The sequence below is a fragment of the Moschus berezovskii genome, chromosome 6 (assembly GCF_049115385.1).
Source record: "Moschus berezovskii isolate FMDL1 chromosome 6, NW_MosBer_1.0, whole genome shotgun sequence".
NCBI classification, from domain to species: Eukaryota; Metazoa; Chordata; class Mammalia; order Artiodactyla; family Moschidae; genus Moschus; species Moschus berezovskii.
Genome location: NC_142465.1, coordinates 101,424,994 through 101,450,215, shown reverse-complemented (window position 1 = coordinate 101,450,215; position 25,222 = coordinate 101,424,994).

Sequence of the window (25,222 nt, the reverse complement as noted above, 5' to 3'; positions counted from 1 at the left end):
CCCATTCCATCACCAACTCTCAGAGTTCATTCAAACTCATGTCCATCAAGTCGGTGATCCCATCCAGCCATCTCATCCTCTGTCATCCCCTTCTCCTCCTGCCCCCAATCCCTCCCAGCATCAGAGTCTTTTCCAATGAGTCAACTCTTCATATAGTAGACTATAAATCTGCAAAAAAGAGTAGAACTTAAATATTCTTACCTTCCACCCCTAGAGGTAAGCATGTGAGGTGATGGGTGTTATAATTAACTAGACAGCAGGAGTCCTTTCACAGTGTGTATGTCTATCAAGTCATCATGATGTACAGTTTTAATATCGTACAGTTTTGTCAGTTATACCTCAACAAAACTTGAGTAAATGAATAAATGAACAAATGAGTAAGCAAATAAATAAAATAGCTAAATGCCATGCAAAGAAGTTGAGCTGTGACAATGGGAAGAGGTGCTTGGTTGCTGGAACCTGGAGAAAATGCAATTATCAATGACAACAAAGTCAAAGGCATCAACCCAGTTCTCCTTCTGCTTCCATCCTTTTTTGGGCCTACAACACAGCAGTTGGGATCTTAGTTCCTCGACCAGGGATCGAACTCTTGCTCCCTGCATTGGAAGCACAGAGTCTTACCTACTGGACTGCCAGGGAAGTCCCTTCTGCTTCCATTGTTACCTCTTACAGCCCTCACGACAGACACCATGTTCCTTTAAACCAGCATCACAATCTCCCATCTCCAAACCTCTGACTGTGTCTTTTGCTGGCTCCTTTTTCTTCAGTCTTCTCCTATTTAAGTAGTGCTTGTTCTTCTAGTTCTTCTCAAAGGGATCCTTCTTTGTCCCTCTCCTCTCTGCACACGTGAATGTCATTAGCCAGAAGTTATTTTCATTGCTCTCTGGTGGCACAATGTATAACATTTATGTAGTACTTATTACATATTGCCTTTTAGTAGATGAGATGCTTGTTCTTGGATCTCAGCTACTCGACTAGGTTTTAAGGGTTCAAGGGCAAGGACCATCATTCCACAACTTGGTATTCTGGTCCAGGCTTGGTTTGGGGCTTTCCTGCCAGTTGGAGCAGTACAAATAAAGCATCCAATCTCCTAAGCACAGGGACTGGGTAGTAGATGCTCAGTAAATGTCTACCGAATTGAATTACTGTCTCAGTACATCAGGAGCATCGTTTTCTATTTCTCACATGAACCAGCACTCCTGCATGTTCTCTTCTTCTTTTTCATTTACTTATCTCCTTTTTGGGTTGCAGCTGGGGTCTTCATGCTGTGCGTGGGCTTTTCCAGTTGCTGAGAGCAGGCACTACTCTCCAGTTGCTGGACGGGGCCTTCTCACTGCAGTGGCTTCCCTTCTGCAGAGGACAGGCTCTTAGGCACCTGGGCTTCAGTAGTTGAAGTGCGGGCTCAGTAGTTGTGGTACACGGGCTTAGTTGCTCCTTTGCACTTGGAATATTCCTGGACCAGGGATCGAACCCACATCCCCTGCATTGACAGGTGGACTGTTATCCATTGCACCACCAGGGAAGTCCCTTTTCTTTCTCCTTTATGTAATAGCTCACGTCCAGTCCAGCTGTTCATTAGAGACCATAAGAATAATAATGTTGAAACTCATATAATTCTTACTTTGTGACAAGCACTATGCTAACTAATTTCTTTGCATGTTGAAAACACTTAATCCACATAATAACATCAAGAACTGAGTGTTTTTATTATTCTTATGTCATAGAAGAGAAAATTGTGATTTAGAGAAGTTAAACAATTGTCCAAGATCACCCAGGTATCATAGTTGGCAGCAGAGCTAATCGCAACAAAATTTAATACAGTTCATGCTTTTAACCAGTGTTTTCTAACTTTTGGACAGTGATCCATTGTAAGAAATATAACACTATCACCTAGGACAAATATGCACATCTGAAATGAAAGTATCACAAGCTAATAATTCTCTTTGCTGTGTGCAATGCTCTTTTTTTTTTTTTTTTACATTTTATACTATTTTAGTTCATTAAAAATGTTAGATGGAGCTCCCTAAATTGATTCCACAACTTCCTCATAAGTTGAGACTCGCGAGCTGAAAAACACTGCTCTAACCAATATGTTTAACCACCTCCCTCGGCTGTAATAGAGGAATGACTTCAATCTTTCCCCTCTTCTCCCAAGTCACTGGACCAAGTTTCATTTCTTTAGAAAAGTGTCCTAACTGGTATGTGTGGGAAACGAGATGCACGAAGTTGCTGTTTAATTACACAATGTTGAGCGTAAGTTAAATGACATATTCCCTCATGAATTGCAAGTAACCCAGCTACAGGACTGCTGCAGCATTAGTTAAGACAATTCTAATTGAACAAGAAATGTAATTACAGAGAGGTCAGCCGACTGTGAGCCAAACTGGTTTCCCATCCTGGGATCTTTTCTCTTCCACACCACACTGACTAAGTGACCCTTCAGTAAGTAGACAGATCCCTGAATTCACTTTTTTCTTGTTTAGTCCTTCATTTACTTACTAGCTTGCTAACTCTTTTATTTGGAAAAGAGTCATTTAAAGTGCTTCAAAGCTAAGCACTGTGATTAATTTCATGATGGCCCCTGGTAATATGGAGATGTTTAGTCCCTATCTTCTGTCGACTAAGAATAGTTGAGAGTTAAGTTTTATTCAGCGGGAATTTTTAGGACTTTGAACTTGGAAGGATGACAGAACTGCTGCAAGGAGGCAGTGGGGAGGGGACAGGGTTAGGATATATAGAAGTTTTGCAACAAAGAGCACGTAGTCAGGAACATCAAAAGATTTATGGTGTTGTCCTTCAGTCGCTCAGTCGTGTCTGACTCTTTGCCACCCCACAGACTGCAGCAAGCCAGCCTTCCCTGTTCTTCACCATCTCCTGAAGCTTACTCAAACTCATGTCCATTGAATCGGTGATGCCATCCAACCATCTCATCCTCTGTCGCCCCCTTCTCTGCCTGCCCTCAATCTTTCCCAGCATCAGGGTCTTTTCTAATAAGTCGGCTCTTTGCATCAGGTGGCTAAAGTGTTGGAGCTTCAGCTTCAGCATCCTTCCAGTGACTATTCAGGAGTGATTTCCTTTAGGTTTGACTTGTTTGATCTCCTTGCAGTCCAAGGGACTCTCAAGAGTCTTCTCCAACACCACTGTTCAAAAGCATCAATTCTTTGGCACTCAGCCTTCTTTATGGTCCAACTCTCACATCCATACAAGACTACTGGAAAAACAATAGCTTTGACTACATGGACCTTTGTTGGCAAAGTAATGTCTCTGCTTTTTAATACACGGTCTAGTTTTGCCATAGCTTTCCTTCCAACGAGCAAGCGTTTTTTAATTTCACAGCTGCAGTTACCATCTGCAGTGATTTTGGAGCCCAAGAAAACTAAGTCTCTCACTGTTTCCATTGTTTCTCCATCTATTTGCCATGAAGTGATGGGACCAGAGGCATCAAAAGATCACCGTTAATTAGAGAAAACCAGATTTGTCAAGTTAAAGAATTTAGTGCTTTTCTATGTACAGGAAGGTGCAAGAGTCTGGGCTCACTGAGATCATTCCTCTGATATGCACCTCAGTTAGCTGGGGTCAGTCTCCTGTGTTTTCATATGTTGAGTGTCCTCAGGGCTCACTGCAGGGAGTGGCTGCAATCTGATGACTCTTGTGCTGTGCTTAGTAGCTCAGTTGTGTCCAACTCTTTGCAACCAATGGACAGTAGCCTGCCAAGGTCCGCTCTTCATGGTGATTCTCCAGGCTAGAATACTGGAGTGAGTTGCCATGCCATCCTCCAGGGGAACTTCCCGACCCAGGAATCAAACCAGAGTCTCCTGTATTGCAGGCAGATTTTTTTACCAGCTGAGCTACCCGGGAAGCTCTCTGATGACTGCTAGATGACAGGTATTCTTTTCCTTCCTGAGTTCCCCCAGGGCTTACCGGTTCACTGAGACTGTGACTTGACCCCCACCATCATTTCTTCTCTGTGTGTTATTCCTGTCACCTTTTGCCTCAGGCACAATTAAGGAAGCCTTCACTTTGCCCTCCCTCAGTGGGTAGGACATTTTTTCCTTTGGGGCACAGTAATACTAAATTTTAAACTGAAGTGATAAATGGAATATTCCCTGCCATATCCATAAACAAAGAATGTCAGAGATTGCAGCCACAGCCTTTGGTGAGCCAGTAAGCCCTGGGGGAGCTCAGGAAGGAAGAGAATACCTGCCATATCAGTAAACAAAGGAATGATGGTGGGGCCAGGTGTTGCTGAGCAATAGGAATTTTCTACAGAGTGAGGAGCTGGAGACGATGGGGGTGGTAATGGGGAGAAAGGGGTGAATGTTCCACTCATAAGAAAACGTGTGAAGGCAGGACCATCAGTGGAGCGTCTGGGGCTAGGGAGAGGATGGAACGCAGAGCAAGGAGAGTGGACAGGTCTTGATTAGGAAGATTTGTGAGTTACAAGGAGTTTATTCTGTATTTTGCAGGTGACAGGGGGCTGGGACAGAATGTTTGGCTGTTGAATGACACAGAGAATGTAATATTTCAGGAAAGCATGTGATAGTGTGTGGGTGAAACGGAAACTGGAAGTGAAGGTGAGGGGCAGGTTTGAGAGCCACTTAGCAGCTGAGTGGACAGACTGAGTGACAATGTGGAAGGTGTGGACAGTGGCTCCCAGCTTCTGCTTTGGGTGGCCCAGCAGATGACAGTGCCATTTGCCAAGCTATCGGTGCAGGAGGAGCAGCGATGGGCACAAACTAACAAATTCTAATTCCTTTAGTAAAAAAAAAAAAGTTTTTTTTTTTAAATTTTTTGGCTACACCGGGTCTTAGTTGCAGCAAGTAGGCTCTTACTTTCAGCATATGGGATCTAATTCCCTGACCAGGGATCGAACCCTAGCCCCCGACATTGGGAGCAGGGAGTCAACCACTGCACACATGAGCGAAGTCCCAACAAGTTTTATTTTAGAGAGGAAGCATTTGGGCCTACCAAGAGACCCCCAGGGGTGCATGTAACAGGTGGGCAGAAATGTTATTCTGGAGCTTAGACGTAGGTCTGCTTACAGGTATCGATTTGGAAACAATAGGTTCTGATTGGCAGCTAAAGCATTAGATGTAAATGAGTGTGTGTGTGTGTGTGTGTGTGTGTGCGTGCGAGCTTGCACTGGCACAGTAAAAACAAGAAGGCTAAAACCCCAGCAAAGATGGGCTCAATAAAGGATAGAAATACTATAGACCTAACAGAAGCAGAAGACATTAAGAAGAGGTGGCAAGAATACACAGAAGAACTGTACAAAAAAGAGCTTCACGACCCAGATAATCACGATGGTGTGATCACTCACCTAGAGCCAGACATCCTGGAATGTGAAGTCAAATGGGCCTTAGGAAGCATCACTACGAACAAAACTAGTGGAGGTGATGGCATTCCAGTTGAGCTATTTCAAGTCTTGAAAGATGATGCTGTGACAGTGCTGCACTCAATATGCCAGCAAATTTGGAAAACTCAGCACTGGCCACAGGACTGGAAAAGGTCAGTCTCCATTACAATCCCAAAGAAAGGCAATGCCAAAGAATGCTCAAACTACCACACAATTGCACTCATCTCACATGCTAGTAAAGTCATGCTTAAAATTCTCCAAGCCAGGCCTCAGCAATATGTGAACCATGAACTTCCAGATGTTCAAGCTGGTTTTAGAAAAGGAGGAGGAACCAGAGATCAAACTGCCAGCATCCTCTGGATCATCGAAAAAGCAAGAGAGTTCCAGAAAAACATCTATTTCTGCTTTATTGACTATGCCAAAGCCTTTGACTGTGTGGATCACAATGAACTGTGGAAAATTCTTCAAGAGATGGGACTACCAGGCCACCTGACCTGCCTCTTGAGAAACCTGTATGCAGGTCAGGAAGCAACAGTTAGAACTGGACATGGAACAACAGACTGGTTCCAAATTGAGAAACGAGTACATCAAGACTGTATATTGTCACCTGGGTATTTAACTTATATGCAGAGTACATCATGAGAAACACTGGGCTGGAGGAAGCACAGGCTGGAATCAAGATTGCTGGGAGAAATATTATAACCTCAGATATGCAGATGACACCACCCTTATGGCAGAAATTGAAGAAGAACAAAAGAGCCTCTTGATGAAGGTGAAAGAGGAAAGTCAAAAAGTTGGCTTAAAGCTCAACATTCAGAAAACAAAGATCACGGCATTCGGTCCCATCATTTCATGGCAAATAGATGGGGAAACAGTGTCAGACTTTATTTTTGGGGGCTCCAAAATCACTGCAGATGGTGATGGCAGCCATGAAATTAAAAGACGCTTACTCCTTGGAAGGAAAGTTATGACCAACCTAGATAGCATATTGAAAAGCAGAGACATTACTTTGTCAACAAAGATCCATCTAGTCAAGGCCATGGCTTTTCCAGTGGTCATGTGTGGATGTGAGAGTTGGACTGTGAAGAAAACTGAGTGCCGAAGAATTGATGCTTTTGAACTGTGGTGTTGGAGAAGACTCTTGAGAGTCCCTTGGACAGCAAGGAGATCCAACCAATCCATCCTAAAGGAAATCAGTCCTGAATATTCATTGGAAGGACTGATCTGAACCTGAAACTCCAATAATTTGGCCATCAGATGTGAAGAGCTGACTCATTTGAAAAGACCCTGATGCTGGGAAAGATTGAGGGCAGGAGGAGAAGGGGACGACAGAGGATGAGATGGTTGGATGGCATCACCAACTCAATGGACATGGGTTTGGTTGGACTCCAGGAGTTGGTGATGGACAGGGAGGCCTGGCGTGCTGTGGTTCATGGGGTCACAAAGAGTTGGACATGACTGAGAGACTGAACTGGGCTGAACTGAAAGTCCCAGAATTTTTGGTACCAGGAACCAGTTTTGTAGAAAACAGTTTTTCCATTGACTGGAGGTGGGGGGTGGGGGATGGTTACAGGATGATTAAACCAATTTCATTTATTGTACACTTTATTTCTATTATTATTATTATATCAGCTCCATGTCAGATCATCAGGTATTAGATCCTGGAGTTTGGGAGTCCCTGATGTGACTAAAGTTACTCTTAGCCTGTGTGCATGCTCAGTCACTTCAGTTGTGTCTGACTCTTTGCAAGCCCACGGACTATAGTCCGCCAGGCCCCTCTGTCAGTGGGATTTTCCAGGCAAGAATAATGGAGTAGATTGCTATTTCCTCCTCCAGGGGACCTTTCTGACCCAGGGATCGAACCCTAGTCTCCTGCTTTGTAGGAGGTTTCTTTAAGGCCGAGCCACCAGGGAAGCCCTCTACTCTTAGTTTTCCAGTCCCTAAAGTGGGTATGATAATAGTGCTGTCAGAGAGAAAAAAATTTGTCCCTTCTAGTTTCTTCTGTTGTGTGCTACGTGCTAAGTTGCTTCAGTCATGTGCAACTCTTTCTGAGAGGTCTACGAATTAAACTGACATGAGAAAATCAGACCAAAGTTTAATAACATGCACACACAGGAGAGACCCAGGAAAACTGTGTAGCCAAAATGTCTGAGGCCCTCCCCTTAAATAGTAGCTCCAGATAAGGAAAAAAGCGGATGTTGGGGGTGGTGGTTTGGAACTTCCAAGGGGAGGAAGGCAATTGACATAAAGATGGAGAAGCAGATGTTTGGTAAACAAATGTTTGCTGGGCCCTGCAGAGATCACAGGACACAGAGAGTACCCTGGGCTCCAGGCCCTGCCCAGTGTCCCCCATCACACCCAGCCCATATTCTTTGCAGATCTCTCTGGTAATTATCCCCTGGAAATTCTAGGAACAGGCACTCAATTTAAATTCTTTCAGGCATTTAGGGTGAAGGTCAAAGGGTCTTCCTGAATCTTTTAAGCCTTGATTGCTTTCAGCTTGAAATAACAGGCATGCTAAAGAGATATTTTGATGTGGCCAATTTTGTCTTCCTAAGATGCTTTTGAACTGTGGTGCTGGAGAAGACTCTTGAGAGTCCCTTGGACTACAAGGAGATCCAACCAGTCCATTCTAAAGGAGATCAATCCTGGGTGTTCATTGGAAGGACTGATGCTAAAGCTGAAACTCCAATACTTTGGCCACCTCATGCGAAGAGTTGACTCACTGGAAAAGACTGATGCTGGGAGGGATTGGAGGCGGGAGGAGAAGGGGACGACCGAGAATGAGATGGCTGGATGGCATCACCGACTCGATGGACATGAGTTTGAGTGAACTCTGAGAGCTGGTGACGGACAGGGAGGCCTGGTGTGCTGTGATTCATGGGGTCACAAGAGTTGGACACGACTGAGCGACTGAACTGAACTGAAGGTTCCTATCTCCCTGGTGGCTCATACCGTAAAGATCTGCCCGCAGTGCGGGAGACCCAGGTTCCCTCCCTGGGTTGGGAAGATCCCCTGGAGAAGGAAATGGCCACCCACTCCAGTATTCTTGCCTGGGAAATCCCATGGACAGAGGAGTCTAATCAGTCACAGTCCATGGGGTTGCAAAGAGTCGGACATGATTGAGCAACTAACACTTTCCTTTCACTTTACAGTTCCTGTCTCACTGGGTCATTGTGAGAAACTGAAAAAAAAAAAGGTGTCAATCACTTGGCCCAGTGAACAGAGCCTCATCACTGCTTAATACACAAGAGCTAAATTCAGTGGCCACTTTTCCTGAGACTTGTCTGTGATGGAAATTAAGAGCTCTGAGTTTAGCTGAGTGTGGACCTAGGCCTGGAGGACAGGGCTTCTCCATACAGGAAAGACTGCGTACCAGGAAGAGGGAGGCAGGCTGAGCAGAACCAGAACTGTCAGGACGAGAGTCAGAGACCAGGGGAGGGACCGTGGTCACCGCTGGGTGAGCAGCTGAGCATTAGAGCTACCTGAGGCTTCAGTGAGTTGAAAAAAACAACCCACTTTTGAGTGAATGACCTTGCACCTGAACTCCTGTGCTCCTTTATCTTTCACTCTCTTCTTACAACCTGTTTCTGGATCCAGGGCTTCCTTGTCACCCCTAGAGTAACCCCCAGGTGTGCTGTGGGCACACTGCACAGGGGGCAGCCCCATTGCTAGGGTGACCGTTCACCCCGAAGTCCCAGCACGATGTTTTTCATACCATCTTAGAATTTCCATGCTTCCTCCACTGGGAGGGGTCTTCCTTCTCCAGATTCTGGAAGGGAGGTGTTACAGGAGCACGGGGGCTGGGAAGGCAGACAGACCTGAATCTCAGCTCTGTTACCCACACGTTGCGCAGCCGCACAAAAGCTCTTTAATGTCTCTGAGATTTGGTTTCCTCCATGGTGAACATGGGAATGAGAATACCTGCCTTATAGCATTGTTGTTATTTAGTTGTTAAGTGAAAGTGAAGTCGCTCAGTCGTGTCCGACTCTTTGCGACCCCACGGACTGTAGCCTACCAGGCTCCTCCATCCATGGGATTTTCCAGGCAAGAGTACTGGAGGGGGTTGCCATTTCTTTCTCCAGGAGATCTTCCCAACCCAGGGATTGAACCCGGGTCTCCCCCATTGTAGGCAGATGCTTTACTGTCTGAGCCACCAGGAAAGTCGTTAAGTCACGTCCAACTCTTTGTGGCCCCATGGACTGTAGCCCGCTGGGCTCCTCTGTCCATGGGATTTTCTGGGCAAAAATACTGGAGTGGGTTGCCATTTCCTTCTCCAGGGGATCTTCCCAGACCAGGGATTGAACCTGCATCTCCTGCATTGGCAGGCGGATTCTTTACCACTGAGCCACCTGGGAAGGCCTGGGGTGGTAATCTCATAGCGTTACTGTGTGATTAAACTTGAAAATGGAAAGTACCTAACCTGCTGTCTGGTACTCAGTTAAATACCGAATAATTATTTTTTTTCTCATCTCAAAGAGCCCCGAAGCATATAATCATTTAATGATATGGAAATGATAAACACAAAGATACACGGAGTATTACACAGTTGTTTACACAACACTTTCTCATCTATAAAATGGGAACAACAACAGCAAAGCCTTGCCCACAGCATGGTGGGGATTATTTGACAAAAGGATCTGGTGTTATATCTTTGTAGACAGTTTGTCTGTGACTATTTTGAAGGCAAAGGGCTTCCCAGGTGGCGCTAGCAGTAAAGAACCCAACTACCAATACAGGAGACATAAGAGACATAGGTTCGATCCCTGAGTCAGGAAGATCCCCTGGAGGAGGGCATGGCAACCCACTCTGATATTCTTGCCTGCAGAATCCCATGGACAGAGGAGCCTGGTGGGCTACAGTCCATGGGGTCACAAAGAGTCAGATATAGCTGAAGCGACTTAGCAGAGCACAGCACAGCACAGCACATTATGAAGGCAAATACGAAAATGTTGAAGGCTACTTTTCATCAGGTGAGAAATCTTGGTGCCAGATGCTGCAGTGAGGTGGAACACTTGAGTGTGGGTCTCCATTGAGGGCCAGATAGAAATCCTTAAAACTAAGAGACAATGTGCATCTAAAACTTCAAGCAGGGCTGTCTGCAGTCCAGCCAGCATTGCCAGGATTTAGACATAGAGACCCTGCACAGACTGACCCTGTGACATGGAGCTCTGGGTGATCAGACCCTCCTAGGCAATGATGGCTTTGCACCAGAATCATTGGTGTGAAGGGATTCCCCGGTGGCTCAAGTGGTAAAGAATTTGCCTGCAATGCAGGAGCCACAGAAGACTCAAGTTTGATCCCTGGGTCAGGAAGATCCTTCGAGAAGGAAATGGAAACCTACTCCAGCATTCTTGCCTGGGAAATCCCATGGACCAAGGAGTGTGGCGGGCTACAGTCCATGAGGTCGCAAGGAGTTGTACAGGACTGAGCAGATACACAAACACTGGTGTGAAAGAGGTTGGAAATAAAGATACATCCAGACAAGTCAAAGGTCAGGAGAAGCATGGGCAGAGCAGGCCACCAGTAAGATCTTCCCTCATCGTATAAAGAGGGAACCCAAGATCAGGCACCTGCCCAATGTCAACATAGGAATCCAGCAATGACCCATGTCTAAACACCCTGGTGTTGCTGGCATGGACAACCCAGCTCTGTCAGACACAGCTACTCCATGGTCCCTGAGGTTTATTAATGTGTTCCCTGCCCTTCACTAGCTGCAGAGCTTTCTGCCATTCCCTTTGGTTTCTCCATTCCCATCTGATTTCTCTCTGCATCCAGATACTCTGCACCTGGGAATCAGTCACATGCCATATGCTGAAATGCCATAGCTAGAGAAAGCTGGGCATTAATCCAAATGCTATGTTCAGTTCAGTTCAGTTCAGTCGCTCAGTCGTGTCCAACTCTTGCGACCCCATGAATCACAGCACGCCAGGCCTCCCTGTCCATTACCAACTCCCGGAGTTCACTCAAACTCATGTCCATAGAGTCGGTGATGCCATCCAGCCATTTTATTCTCGGTCGTCCCCTTCTCCTCCCGCCCCCAATCCCTCCCAGCATCAGACTCTTTTCCAGTGAGTCAACTCGTCGCATGAGGTGGCCAAAGTATTGGAGTTTCAGCTTTAGCATCAGTCCTTCCAATGAACACCCAGGATTGATCTCCTTTAGAATGGACTGGTTGGATCTCCTGGTAGTCCAAGGGACTCTCAAGAGTCTTCTCCAGCACCACAGTTCAAAAGCATCAATTCTTCAGTGATCAGCTTTCTTCACAGTCCAACTCTCACATCCATACATGACCACTGGAAAAACCATAGCCTTGACTAGACAGACCTTTGTTGGCAAAGTAATATCTCTGCTTTTTAATATGCTATCTAGGTTGGTCATAACTTTTCTTCCAAGGAGTAAACGTCTTTTAATTTCATGGCTGCAATCAGCATCCGCAGTGATTTTGGAGCCCCAAAAAATAAAGTCTGACACAGTTTCCACTGTTTCCCCATCTATTTCCCATGAAGTGATGGGACCAGATGCCATGATCTTTGTTTTCTGAATGTTGAGCTTCAAGCCAACTTTTTCACTCTCCTCTTTCACTTTCATCAAGAGGCTCTTTAGTTCCTCTTCACTTTCTGCCATAAGGGTAGTGTCATCTGCATATCTGAGATTATTGATATTTCTCCCGGCAATCTTGATTCCAGCTTGTGCTTCTTCCAGCCCAGCGTTCCTCATGATGTACTCTGCATATAATAAAATAAGCAAGGTGACAATATACAGCCTTGACGTACACCTTTTCCTATTTGGAACTAGTCTGTTGTTCCATGTCCAGTTCTGACTGTTGCTTCCTGACCTGCATACAGGTTTCTCAAGAGGCAGGTCAGGTGGTCTGGTATTCCCATCTCTTGAAGAATTTTCCACAGTTTATTGTGATCCACACAGTCAAAGGCTTTGGCATAGTCAATGAAGCAGAAATAGATGTTTTTCTGGAACTCCCTTGCTTTCTCCATGATCCAGCAGATGTTGGCAATTTGATCCCTGGTGCCTCTGCCTTTTCTAAAACCTGCTTGAACATCTGGAAGTTCACGGTTCACATATTGCTGAAGCCTGGCTTGGAGAATTTTGAGCATGGCTTTACTAGCGTGTGAGATGAGTGCAATTGTGCGGTAGTTTGAGCATTCTTTGGCATTGCCTTTCTTTGGGATTGGCAGTTACCACCACAATTAACTGGTAAATGGGGATTTTTCAAAGAATCTAGGCCCTCTGTTCTATCACGTAGCCAGGGTTGGTGTGCCTTCCACTGACTGGGATGCAGGGCATGGGAGCCAGGCAGTGACCAGTCTAAGGCACTGGCACTGATGATATTGCTGTCCTGCAGTGAAGGGGAGCCTCTCTTAGAAGACAGTGAAGGTAGAAGGGAAGAAGAGAGATTTCAAACAAATTCTCCCTCCTCTCCTTCCTTCTCACTCAGCTCTTCCCACCACACACCATGCATATCCCATCCACTGAGCCTTGCACTGGCCATTCTTTCTGCTCCGAAATGTGAAAGTTAATAAAGGGAAAACTCACTAAAATGGAGTCAGGAGGCCAGAAGGGGGCGCTCTCAAGCACATGCCGTTCGAAGTCAATACAGATCCCAGTGGAACTGAAGAGGATACAGTATCCTGCAGGAAATGACTGTACAAGTGCCAGCAGGAGGAAGAAAGGGTTTCTCCTCCCCTGGCAACAGCTCAGCCAATTAAAAATCACTATACTTCAACTTCCCAGTTTCCTTCAATAGACTTCTTGTTTACAACAGCCCCTCCCAACTTCCCCTTCTCCTCTATAAAACAGTTTCCTCTCCTTTGCTTCACTAATCTTGCCTGTGGTCCTCGACGCTGCATGTCCTAAACTGCAGTTTTTTGTTGCTACTGAATAAACCCATTTTGCTGGTAAAATAAGTGGCTGTTTTCTTGTTTTAGGTTCACAGAATGCTGTTCCCTAAGATGCTTCATGGTTCATTTTTCTCTGCTCTTGAGAAACCATTTCTGGGAAGGCTTTCTGGCCACTCCCCCTGGACTCGCACCCCCTTTTCCTGTTCTACTTTCCAACACAACATTAATTATCATTCAGTGAACTAAGTTTCTCACATGTTTGGTTTATATTTTGCCTACCCTCACCAGATCTTAAACTCTGCTGGAGACAAAATTTTTGTCAAGTCTAATCACTGCTGTACTTTTAGCAACAAACATTTACCTGGCATATAGTAGATGCTCAGTTATTTGTTGCAAGTGCAAACTATGAATTGGCACTTGCCAAGAGCATTTGCCTGGAGAAGGAAATGGCAACCCACTCCAATGTTCTTGCCTGGAGAATCCCAGGGATGGGGGAGCCTGGTGGGCTTCTGTCTATGGGGTCACACAGAGTCGGACACGACTGAAGTGACTTAGCAGCAGCAAGAGCATTTGCCATCTGCCTCTGCAAAGACTGAGCCCTCTGCTACTGCAGCTGTTGACCTTCAACATGCCCTGAAGAGAGGTCAGGGTGGAGAGTAAGGCACTTTGCTCCAGGGAAATTGGTGGAACAGGTCTTTAGATAGTTAGATATTTTCATGGTTTCATGATCCCAATTCTTGCATCTCTTCATATTTATAAAAACACTAAATCCCTTCGTGTTGACATCAGCTCCTTGGGACAAGCAGAAAACCTTTTGTAAAATAAGTGCTTGATTGCATTGAACTTCCCCTTCAAAATTATAATGACCTCCCCCACAACCTCCTTGGAGCAGTTTCTCAGAACTATCTGGGCTGCTGTCTCCCATGCTGCAGTCTTCATTTTGCCCCAAATAAAATTTAACTCAAAACTCTCTCATTGTGCATCTTTTTTTTAGTTGACACAAGGAAGGAAAGGAGGATATGAAAGGGATGATAAAAGTATGAAAAAAGGCAAAGTTGCCATTTTTGCCCCCAAACTTTCCATTTAACTTAACAGACTTTGTTTCCATCTGTACTCTGCTGAGCCGCTGGTCACATCCTGGAGTAATGAGTTAGTGGTCTCTCTCACTCAGGACCTCCAGATCTGGTTGTGATCTTTTTGAGAGCAGGTGGGAAGCAAGTAGCATGAAAGAGACATGGGATCACAGGAAAAAGAGGCCAATGACTGTCTCACTGGTAAAGAGTCTGCCTGCCAATGTCTTACAGAAGACATTTTAGGTGGCATTTTATGGGATAGAGGAAGTAGACTATTGCGATTTATAATAAAAGATGTATACTTGGTGTTCATCCCCTTACCTGGCACAGAGCTTCTAAAACCCTTAAAATTTCATAAGTGATCAGAGAGATAAAGGTGTCTTTTGTTATTCATAATACACATCTGGGTTTATGTTAGTGGTGGTTTAGTTGCTCAGTCATGTCTAACTCTTGGGATCCCATGGACTGTAGCCCCACCAGGCTCCTCTGTCTGTGGGATTCTCCAGGCAAAAATACTGGAGTGGGTTGCCATGCCCTCCTCCAGGGGATCTTCCTGACTCAGGAATCAAACCTAGGTCTCCTGCATTGCAGGCAGATTCTTTACCAGCTGAGCTACAACAGAAGTTTATGTTTAGGAGGTGATATTTACACCCCTAGAAAGCTGCAGGGTGGCAACAGCTTGTGACCGGAGAGTTGAAACTTTCCGAGGGACTTCATCCTCACCTCCATCTCTGGGAAGAGAAAGGGGCTGGAGTCTCAATCAGCAATGGTTCATGTGTTTATCAGTCATGCTGACATAAAGCAGCCACTGTGAAAATCCTGAACAATGGTTTTTGGAGGACTTCTGGTCTAGTGAACAGGCGGCAGTGCTAGGAGAGTGACCCTTTTCCCTGAGCATCTCTTCCTTCCAGCTGTTCCTGAGCTGTATCTTTTTATAATAAACTGGTAATCAGGTAAATTCTTCCCTGGTGGCTCAGTGGTAAAGAATCCGCCTGCCAATGCAGTAAATGTGGGTTTGATCCCTTGGTTAGGAAAATCCCCTGGAGAAGGAAATGGTGACCCACTCCAGTATTGCTGCCTGGGAAAACCTGTGGACAGAGGAGCCTGGCCACGGGGTCACAAAAGAGTCGGACATGACTTAGTAACTAAACAACAACGATTTGGTAAGTAAACTGCTACTGAGTCCTGTGAGCCACTCTAGCAAATTAATCGAAACTGCAGTGGAGTTCCTAGTAACCTCTGATTGACAGCTGGTCAGTTAGAAGCGTAAGTTGCAACCTGGACTTACAACGGGCATCTGCCTGGACGGAGAGGACAGTCTTGTGGGACTGAGTCCTTAGCCTGTAGACCTGATGCTGTCCCCAGGTCATAGCATCTGCACTGGGTCAGAATGTAGAACGCGGCTTGCTGAGTGGAGGTCCCACCCGTCTGGTCACGGAAGTGTCAGTGCTGACATACACAGTGGGGGCTGGGGTGTACACGGGAATAACTGCATGAAAGCAGGCAGTACGGGGTGTGACTGAAGAATGTGGACGCTAGGCAGGAAGCCAGAGAGGGAGGCCAGGTTATGACCTCAGGGGAGAGGTCCAACTTCACTGGGAGGCAGTTAGCAGCTAGCTGGCTTCCGTTGGAAAACAGCCGGGGTCACTTGGTGCTGGAAGGCAAGCCTAGTAGGGTTTTTTTTTTTTTTTTCTTTATAACGTGGACCATTTTTAAAGACGTTGTTGATTTTTTTTACAATATTGTTTCTGTTTCATGCTTTGGTGTTTTGGCCATGAGGTATGTGGGATCCTAGCTCCCTGCACCGCCTAAATGGAAATGGGAAGTCCACTGGGCTGCCAGGGAAGTCCCGTGCCTAGCGAATTTGAAGGGAAGGTTGGCATGAGGGGCTCTGGCAGGGGAAGAGCCCTCAGGACACCACTGCCATTGTCCCCGGTAAATCTGGAGGGCCTGACCCAGACAAGGGAGGCCAGGGAAGGCATTTAGGCACGTTCCAGAAGCAGATGTGACAGAATATGACGACTGACTGACCCAGGGACACGAGGAGGGTCAAAGACGACTCAGATGTTGAGTCCGAATGCTCAGAGGAACGGAAACAGAACTCAGGGAGGAAGAGGCAGAGGGTGTGAGAACTTATCTATTCCCAAAGTTCCCAGTGACTCACTCCATTATTTTCCTTTTGCTCAGAAGTTAAATTTTTATCAAACACCACTAATAACCACACATCCATTCCCACTATACCAAGATATGCGGACACTATCACTTTAAAAACACCCTCATTCAAGACACCAGGGCTCTGCCTTGTGGCTCTCCTGAGACCCCACCTCAAGAACCATTGGCCTGCAGTAAGGTCTCAGAAGAGCATAGCCCCCTCTGCACCTAAGTTTCAATTCTCCTAAAGAGGGGAGAGGCCCCATCTCTGCTGGGAATTCATTCACCTCAAGGTCGAGGTGGGGACTGAGCTCCGTTCTAGTCCATTAGCTGAAAGCCCCTTCGGGGGAACCAAGGAGCAGCCTTGCCTGTTGAGGGGACGGGACTCACGCTGCTTCCATCTGGTTCACCCTCATGTTGAGTAGGAAGCCTTAGGACGGGGATACTGAAGTCACCCACCCAGTCGGTTCACCCATCAAACCCCTCGGCCATCCTGGGGTGCATGAGATGCAGTTACACAGAACACCGAACCACGTGTTACCAACCGAACATCCGTGTCAATGAGGCAAAACTGCCTCATTGCTGAACTGAGTCACCTCTGGCACGTCCCCGCACCCGGGACGCCTCAGTTTCTCCTTCCGTTGGAAGCGGGTGATGCTAAACTGCACCAACCCACGGGGCAGCATGAACGTCTAAAGACGTTTTGGCTGTGTGCATTGAACCCCCGGCCTCACAGGGATGTGGTGGAAACGCAGTTGGCTTGTCCTGTTGGAGGTGCTATTTATTGCGGGGGCGGGTCGGGGCGGGGGCGGGATCTCAGGATCAGGCCCGATTCCAGCTCCCCGGGCCCCAGCCTCCGACGCGGTTTCCTTTGTGCTCCGTTTCCTTCTTGCTGTTGGCCTCCGGCGGTGGCTCTGTTCTGTTCTGCTGCAGATGGTCCACCCCCGCCAGGCTCCACCCAGGAAGGGTTTGCATTTGTGATTGGAAAGAAAGGGCATTAAATGGGTCTGACCCAGGCTGTGAAGCCCCAGGACGCTGGAACACCCACCGCAGCGGCCCGAGCAAAGCAAGCTTGTTATTTTCCTTTCTCAACCATCCAAACAGGAAGCTACCTGTGGCATCTAAATTGCAAAGCAAAACGTGGAGCCTGCGTTGGACCTATTGGTTTGGGATAATTGGGAAAAGAACAGGGAGTTATTATGTGTTGAATACTGCCTGCCGGGTCCCAGCCCCCATGTGATGCAGTGGCTGCTGTGATGGGGTTTCAGGAAGTCTGTTACTTTCCCAACTGATGCCAAGGAATAAGCTTCGGCCCTGAGCAATGGCAGAAGATGGGAAACATTGTATGAACCAGAGCCTGAAAACCAGGGCTCTCCTTCAACTGGCACAGTTACAAGAAGGTAGTTCAAATTGAAGGGAGCAGGGGACTAGTTTGCAAAAGGGAGAAGCCTGAGTAGGAGGCTCCCGTGGCCCTTTCTGAAGCATCCCCAGAGTTAACGCGCCTCCAAGCTTGCACTGCGGCTCCCTCTTTTTTAGAAGCCAAGACTCCAAGGGCAAGAAGTCAGTTGGAGGGGAGAGCTGGGCTGACCTTCCCGCAGCCAGGCAGGGTGCCAGCCTGCACTAACAAGGAAAGCATTCCCTTGAGGTCTTGGGTCTGTCTGACTCTGCCACTGTGGAGAACGCCCATCAGCTTCCTTCCTGGGGATTCTGACACTAGGATTCTCTCTCTGAACTCTCAACGAGTTCAGCCTAAGGCACGTTAGGGACAAACGCTCAGACGGAAGAGAAAGGTTTAAATAAAAAACAGAAGCCTGACCCATGTCTGACATTCACCTTCGTATGCAAAAGAAAGATTTGACTTTCCATGGTTTAGTTTTGTTCTGTTACTGGGAAGGGCACCTTCAGGGGAGGGTGTATTCTTGTGTCTACATTTGATTTTCTTCTCCCCTCCCTTCTTCAAGCCTCACATAATTGTGCAGTGAAGCATTCAATCCTTTCCCCAAACCCTCTTGAGAAGATCCCTTTCCCAAGTGAGTTGTGGTCTTTGCTGTTCCCCTCCTGTCAATCATTTTTGCAAAAGTTCCTTTGAATTCTGCTTCTCTAGGGTTTACCCCAGGTAGGTCAAAGCCGTCATGGCTCAGACCCCACGGGAGCGAGGACAGGGTATGAGAGCAATGGTGCTGGACCAAGCCAGGAGCTTCATCTTCTGATACTTAGGGTCGCCTATATTCTCGGTCCCCTTGGTCAGCAGTGGGCCTTGAGAGCATCTCAATGGGTGAGGCTGGGTTTAGGGAGGATGACATGAATCCTCCAGTGGCTGTGGGCAGCCTAGGGGCCCCTCATTCATCCCTCTTTCCCACTTAGACAGGAATGGCAGTGAGCCGCGGAGTGACACAGGAGAGAGGGGACCGCCAACCTACGAACGCTACAGGGTAGGGAAGAGGTAGTTTAGAACCTGAAATACCAGGAGGTTCTAGAAAGTCAGTGCCCCAGCAAGAATCTGGCACATTTTTTAGCCCCAAGGACAACATCTGTATTTGCTGACTTAGCAGGACGGCGGGGGAGTGACACTGGGCAACCAGGGGCCTGAGGACAAGTTCAGATATGGGGGAGCTTGGGGTGCAAGATGAGCAGAAATGTGGCTAAAATGCAGCCCTCACTTCACTGTTTCCCCAGGAACTTCTGTGCCATTACATGCCAGCACCACAACACACACGAGCCAGCACAAGTTCTGTGGTTTCATTTGATTCAGTTCTTGCGGGCAAATGTTTTGAAAGGCTCTGCCAGGTTGTTTCCTTCATCTGAAGATCTTGTAGTAGTGACTCAATCAAAGTCATAAGGAAAATGTACATCTGTCTCCATCAGTTCAGTTCAGTTGCTGAGTCATGTCTGACTCTTTGCAACCCCATGAACCGCAGCATGCCAGGCCTCCTTGTCCATCACCAACTCCCGGAGTCCATCCAAACCTATGTCCATCGAGTCGATGACGCCATTCAACCATCTCAGCCTCTGTTGTCCCCTTCTCCTCCTGCCTTCAATCATTCCCAGCATCAGGGTCTTTTCCAATGAGTCAACTCGTCGCATGAGGTGGCCAAAGTATTGGAGTTTCAGCTTTAGCATCAGTCCTTCCAATGAACACTCAGGACTGATCTCCTTTAGAATGGACTGGTTGGATCTCCTTGCAGTCCAAGGGACTCTCAAGAGTCTTCTCCAGCACCACAGTTTAAAAGCATCAGTTCTTCGGTGATCAGCCCTCTTCACAGTCCAACTCTCACATCCATACATGACCACGGGAAAAACCGACTTCCCTGGTGGCTCAGATGGTAAAGCGTCTGTCTACAATGTGGGAGACCCAGGTTCGATCCCTGGGCCAGGAGGATCCCCTGGAGAAGGAAATAGCAACCCACTCCAGTACTCTTGCCTGGAAAATCCCATGGACGGAGGAGCATAGTAGGCTGCAGTCCATGGGGTCACTACGAGTCGGACACGACTGAGCGACTTCACTTGACTAGGCGGACCTTTGTTGGCAAAGTAATGTCTCTGCTTTTTAATATGCTATCTAGGTTGGTCATAACTTTCCTTCCAAGGAGTAAGCGTCTTTTAATTTCATGGCTGCAATCAGCATCTGCAGTGATCTTGGAGCCCCCCAAAACAAAGTCTGACACTGTTTCCACTGTTTCCCCATCTATTTCCCATGAAGTGATGGGACCAGACGCCATGATCATCACCTTATGTTACATTAAAAAAAAGTCCTGCAATTGTCCACGTCAATCGATCATCATGCAAGAAGCCTGGTGCCATGGAGAGAACACTGGGTTGGAAAATCTGGGACTCAATTTTTACTCACAGCTTCATCTTGGAACAGTCCCTTCTCCCCAGTTTTCTCATCCATAATATGATAATAATACTATCTCCCTGCCTATCTGTCAGGGATGTTGTGAGGCTCAGAAAGACAACTGTGTGGAAGCAATTTCTCTTACTATGTCACTTACCTCTTTCTATCTCCACCCCCCAATTCCAGAGTTCTTTATACTCTTATATATCAATGTTTCTCTTTTTTTCACTTCCATCCAGGTATGGTTTTCATCCTCTGTTGTGGAGGCGGTTCTTAAAATGAATCTGTCTGGAAGAGAACCCCTTCCCTGAAGAGGAATTAATGCATCATTCCAGATGCAAAGGCTGATATCCCAGGAGTTGGAACTCCATTGGAGCTGGCACCCCAGGCACAGTGAACACTTCTTGTGACCAGTATATGTGGGGCCAGATACAGTGTCCTGCCTGGAAGTCAATCCCAATGTTTGTTGGGACCACATATGATTTCCAAGGCTCTGCCCAATTAAGAAGTAGCATGGGAGTTTCTTGATGGGAGGACTATTTTTCTTTTTTTTTGCAAGTTGTTTCTTCTTTAACCTCTAGAGCAATGTCTGGTATACAGCAGACAATAAATGGATGAATTAATAAAAATAAGTAGAGGCAGTGGAAACCCAGCTTTTCCCCCTAGAACCTTCATTAAGCCTCACCCATGAATCCTCCCCAGGTTCCTCACCCAAGTTTTGTGATCATTGTTCATTTGGAGCAGACTAGCTTTAGCAAGGGATTTCCAGGTGGCTCAGCGGTAAAGAATCTGCCTACCAACACCAGAGACGTGGGTTTGATCCCCAGATAGGGAAGATCCCCTGGAGGAGGAAAGAGCAACCTGCTCCAGTATTCTTGGCTGGAAAGTTCCATGGACAGAAGAGTCTGGCGGGCTACAGTGAATGGGATCACAAAGAGTCAGACATAACTGAGCACAGAATGACAGAGAAGAGAAGACAGCCTCATTGAGTCAGCCTCCATCTGCTTTAAACCACTGCTTTTAGGCTTCCCAGGTAGCTCAGTGATAAAGAATCTGCTTGCCAATGCAGGAGACACAGGAGACTTTGATCCTTGGGTCGGGATGATTCCCTGGAGGAGGAAATAGCAACCCACTTCAGTATTCTTGCCTGGAAAATCCCAAGGACAAGAGAAGCCTGGCAGACTACAGTCAATGGGGTCACAAGAGTCTAAACCACCACCACCACCAGTTTTATAAAATTTTCCAATAAGTTTACTCTAATAAAAAGAGACAGACAAAATGATTAAGGCTTCCTTTTCTCTCCCCCATTGCCACCACAATCACCAGAATCAATATAAAACATGAAAGCATAAGCATTTACTTATAAAATTATTAAGTCATGTAGAAAATTAATTACGAATTATATATTATGTAACTCATCTTATGTAAATATAATTTATATAAAGTTGTCAGGAAATAATGTCTCCTAATAATATGCAGCTTGCAAGTTAATTAACTTGAATTCTTCTACTGATGTGAAAAAGCAATGGAAGCAAAGCAGAATTCTAGCGTTAACTGTCACAAAGAAGTCTATAGCTCATGGAGTCTTTTCTTAACCAAAATCATCAATTGAGTTAACACCCAGGAGATTTTTTTTTCCAGAAATACCTCATCTGTTATTTGTCTAAAAGAGACATGCTTATTCAGGCTTCACAGGGGAGCCTGTGCGAAGCTTTTCTTCCATCTCCACTTTGTCATCCGGCAGCCAGGTTATCAAGACAGTGATGGAGGCAGCAAACAAGTTTTTGATGTAACCCAGCGTAGACATCAGGCTTCCCTGGTACCTCAGCTGGTAAAGAATCTACCTGCAATGCAGGAGGCTCCAGTTCAATTCTTGGGTCAGGAAGATCCCCTGGAGAAGGTATAGGCTACCCACTCCAGTGTTCTTGGGCTTCCTTTGTGGCTCAGCTGGTAAAGAATCTGCCAGCAATGCAGGAGACCTGCCTGGGTTCTATCCCTGGGTTGGGAAGATCCGTTGGAGGAGGGAACTGCTACCCACTCCAGTATTCTTGCCTGGAGAATTCCTTGGACAGAAGAGCCTGGCAGGCTACCGTCCATGGGGTTGCAAAGAGCTGGACACAACGGAGAGACTTTCATTAATGCAGCCATCGGGGTTCAGGAAGGAAAGAGAAACCACAGCCAATTATCTAAATGGAGAAAACTGAACTTGAAGAATTGTTTCCTGAGTAGTTGAGTAAGTCCCCTGCATACAAACCTTTAGGTTGTGAACTTTCAAAGGTGTGAATGTGCATTCCTATGTCCAGTCACGTGAGTCACTTCTACTTGAGGAGAAACAGTTAGTTTTGCAAGCATAGGTCTCAAATACAGAACAGCACAGGAAGGGTGCAGCAGCCATTCAGAACGCAGTTCAGTGCTACCATCCCAGCTATGATGAGAGAGAAAGAGCTACTATCCAGACATCACTGGCTCATTTTTTTCAAGCGGCTAGACAGAACTGAATCCAGCAAGGAACCAGAACCCGTGCCATCATCAGGCGTGAGTGAAATTGCAGCTTGCCCTCCATCTCCTATTGCTGACGACCCTTAAGCCCGCACCATCTCCCACCTCCTCCAGTCAGTAACTCTTCTTGCCTGTTCACTTGATGCCAGCCCATGTGCTAGCTCTTGCACTACACTACTGTACTTTTCAAGATACTGCACTGTAAGATTAAAAATTTGTGTGTGTGTGTGTGTTTTCTATGTATTATTTGTGTGAAAAAGTATTACAAACCTATTACAGTACAGTACTCTATAACCGATTGTCTTCGTTGGCTACCTAGGCTAATCCTGTTGGACTTACAAACGTGCTCTTGGAACAGAACTCATTCGTATGTAGTGGACTGACTATAATCGTTTACTGGGGAGTGGAAGAAAACCCTGCAGAAAAGAGCTTCCACCCCTGGGACTGAGGGGAGGGTGAACAGGGAAGGGACTTTACTCTTTAAGGAAAACTTGCAAAGCTGAGACTTAACCACTGTGGCTGCACGGCCTGGCTGTATGATCGGGGAAACCGGCTACAGGTGGTTCTAGAACCCTGGGAACTGCCCAGCAGTGTGGTGTAGACTTGGGGGTTACTTGCACACGGAGAGGCTGGCTTGTTGACTGAACAAAAGAAGTCTTCTTCCTTCTCTAGCGCCCTCTACTGGCAGAGCTTAACATCGGCTGGTTGGTGAAGGAGAAATCAACCAGCTATGGAGTCACAAAGCAGCAAAGAAGGGTGCGCGTGGAGCTTGGAGACAAGACTCAATAGCTCACACATACCCAGGGACTCATAGGGTAAAAAGTATTTCTGGGTTTTATGTATTCTAGCCATGAAAACTGTTTTCACTGGGCTGTGGAAACGTGTTCCAGCCTCTTCCCCATCTTGTGACCCCATTTGCTGGTATTAAATGAAACCACTTGTTCCCAACTCTGGCTCCAAGTTAGCATCATCCAATGAGCTTTTACAAATTACTGAGTACTCAGCACCTGCATTTTCGAAATCTTGTCAGGTAACTCTAATAGGCAGTCAGAGTTGAAAATTTCTGGATTAAGCAGTGTCGAGAAGGCAGGTTTCAGACTACTTGGTGGTCCAGCAGTTAAGACTTCACCTTTCAATGCAGGGGATGCAGGTTCAATCCCTGGTCAGGGAGCTAAGATACCACATGCCTCATGGTAAAAAAAAAAGAAGAAGAAGAAGAAGAAGTGAGGCTGCCACAAAAGCAATGTTTTTAGGGGCACTGGAAACCTTTAAAGTAGTGGAAGGATTTTGGGGTTATGTGGAGATGTCTACCTGTGAAATTCCAGACACATTAAGTAACCCCACTGAGTTTCAGTTTCCTTCCCTGTAAGATGAGAGATGAAAAGAAAAATATGATTTGTCCCAACATTATTAGAAAGAGCAAATAAGATGACACATGTGAAATATTTAGCACAGTGCTGGTAAATTAAGTCCTCAATAGATTGAATTTATAATGACAGAAGTAGTGGCTATTTTCACAGGCAAAGACCACTTCTGCATAACATTCTCAGAATGTCTACCAAATGTGACACTGGAAAAGCAGAGTGTTACAGCATCCAAAGGGGCAAGATTTGTCAAGAGCTATGCCTAAGTGAGTAGCAGTAACTAAATTGAGCATCAGAAACAAAGCAAGTGAATACCAAGCCAATAGTAGATATGATAGCATGAACTTCCATTTATCTGGAGTATGCTTCTGTTTTCAGAATGGCTTCACATGTACTGTGTTCTCCTTTGAACATAGTCTTACATGAATCTGTAAGACTATTTGACTTAATGGTGAGAGCGGGATGTTTGGGATCAGCTTTGCTGGTTTTGAACTGCTGATCTTTGACTCCGTATTGTTGATACACATTTCTAAGCTCAATATGGAGTTGTTCCTGCTCGGGGAGGGGGCCATGTCAGTAAACCAAACCTTAGATAATGTTTGTGTCCCTGTGAATGCTCTGCTTGACAGCATATCTAGTCAGCCAATCTCCAAGCACCAAGGCAGTTCTGGGCTCTATACTTACTTCCTGTTTTTTATTCTTCATCCCATAAACATTCCCCTGCCTTCTGCCTCACTTTACAGTTCTCTGGACCCTTGGGAATAGAGACTGTCTGCTTCATGAGGTTTTAAAAAAGTTTGTATCACATAAATTGTCTTCTTTATCCATGTTAGCTGTGTGCTCTTGGGCAAGCTGATAAATCTCTCTGAACCTCAATAGTTACATTTGTGAAATTGGACTTATTAAGAGGATTACATAAGTTTTTAAAAATACATTTAAAAATATTTTATTTATTTATTTGACTGCACCATGTCTTAGTTGTGTGATATATGAACTCTTAGTTTCGGCACGTGGGATCTAGTTCCCTGACCAGGGAGCAAACCTAAGCCCGCTGCATTGGGAGCACAGTGTCTTTTAGCCACTGG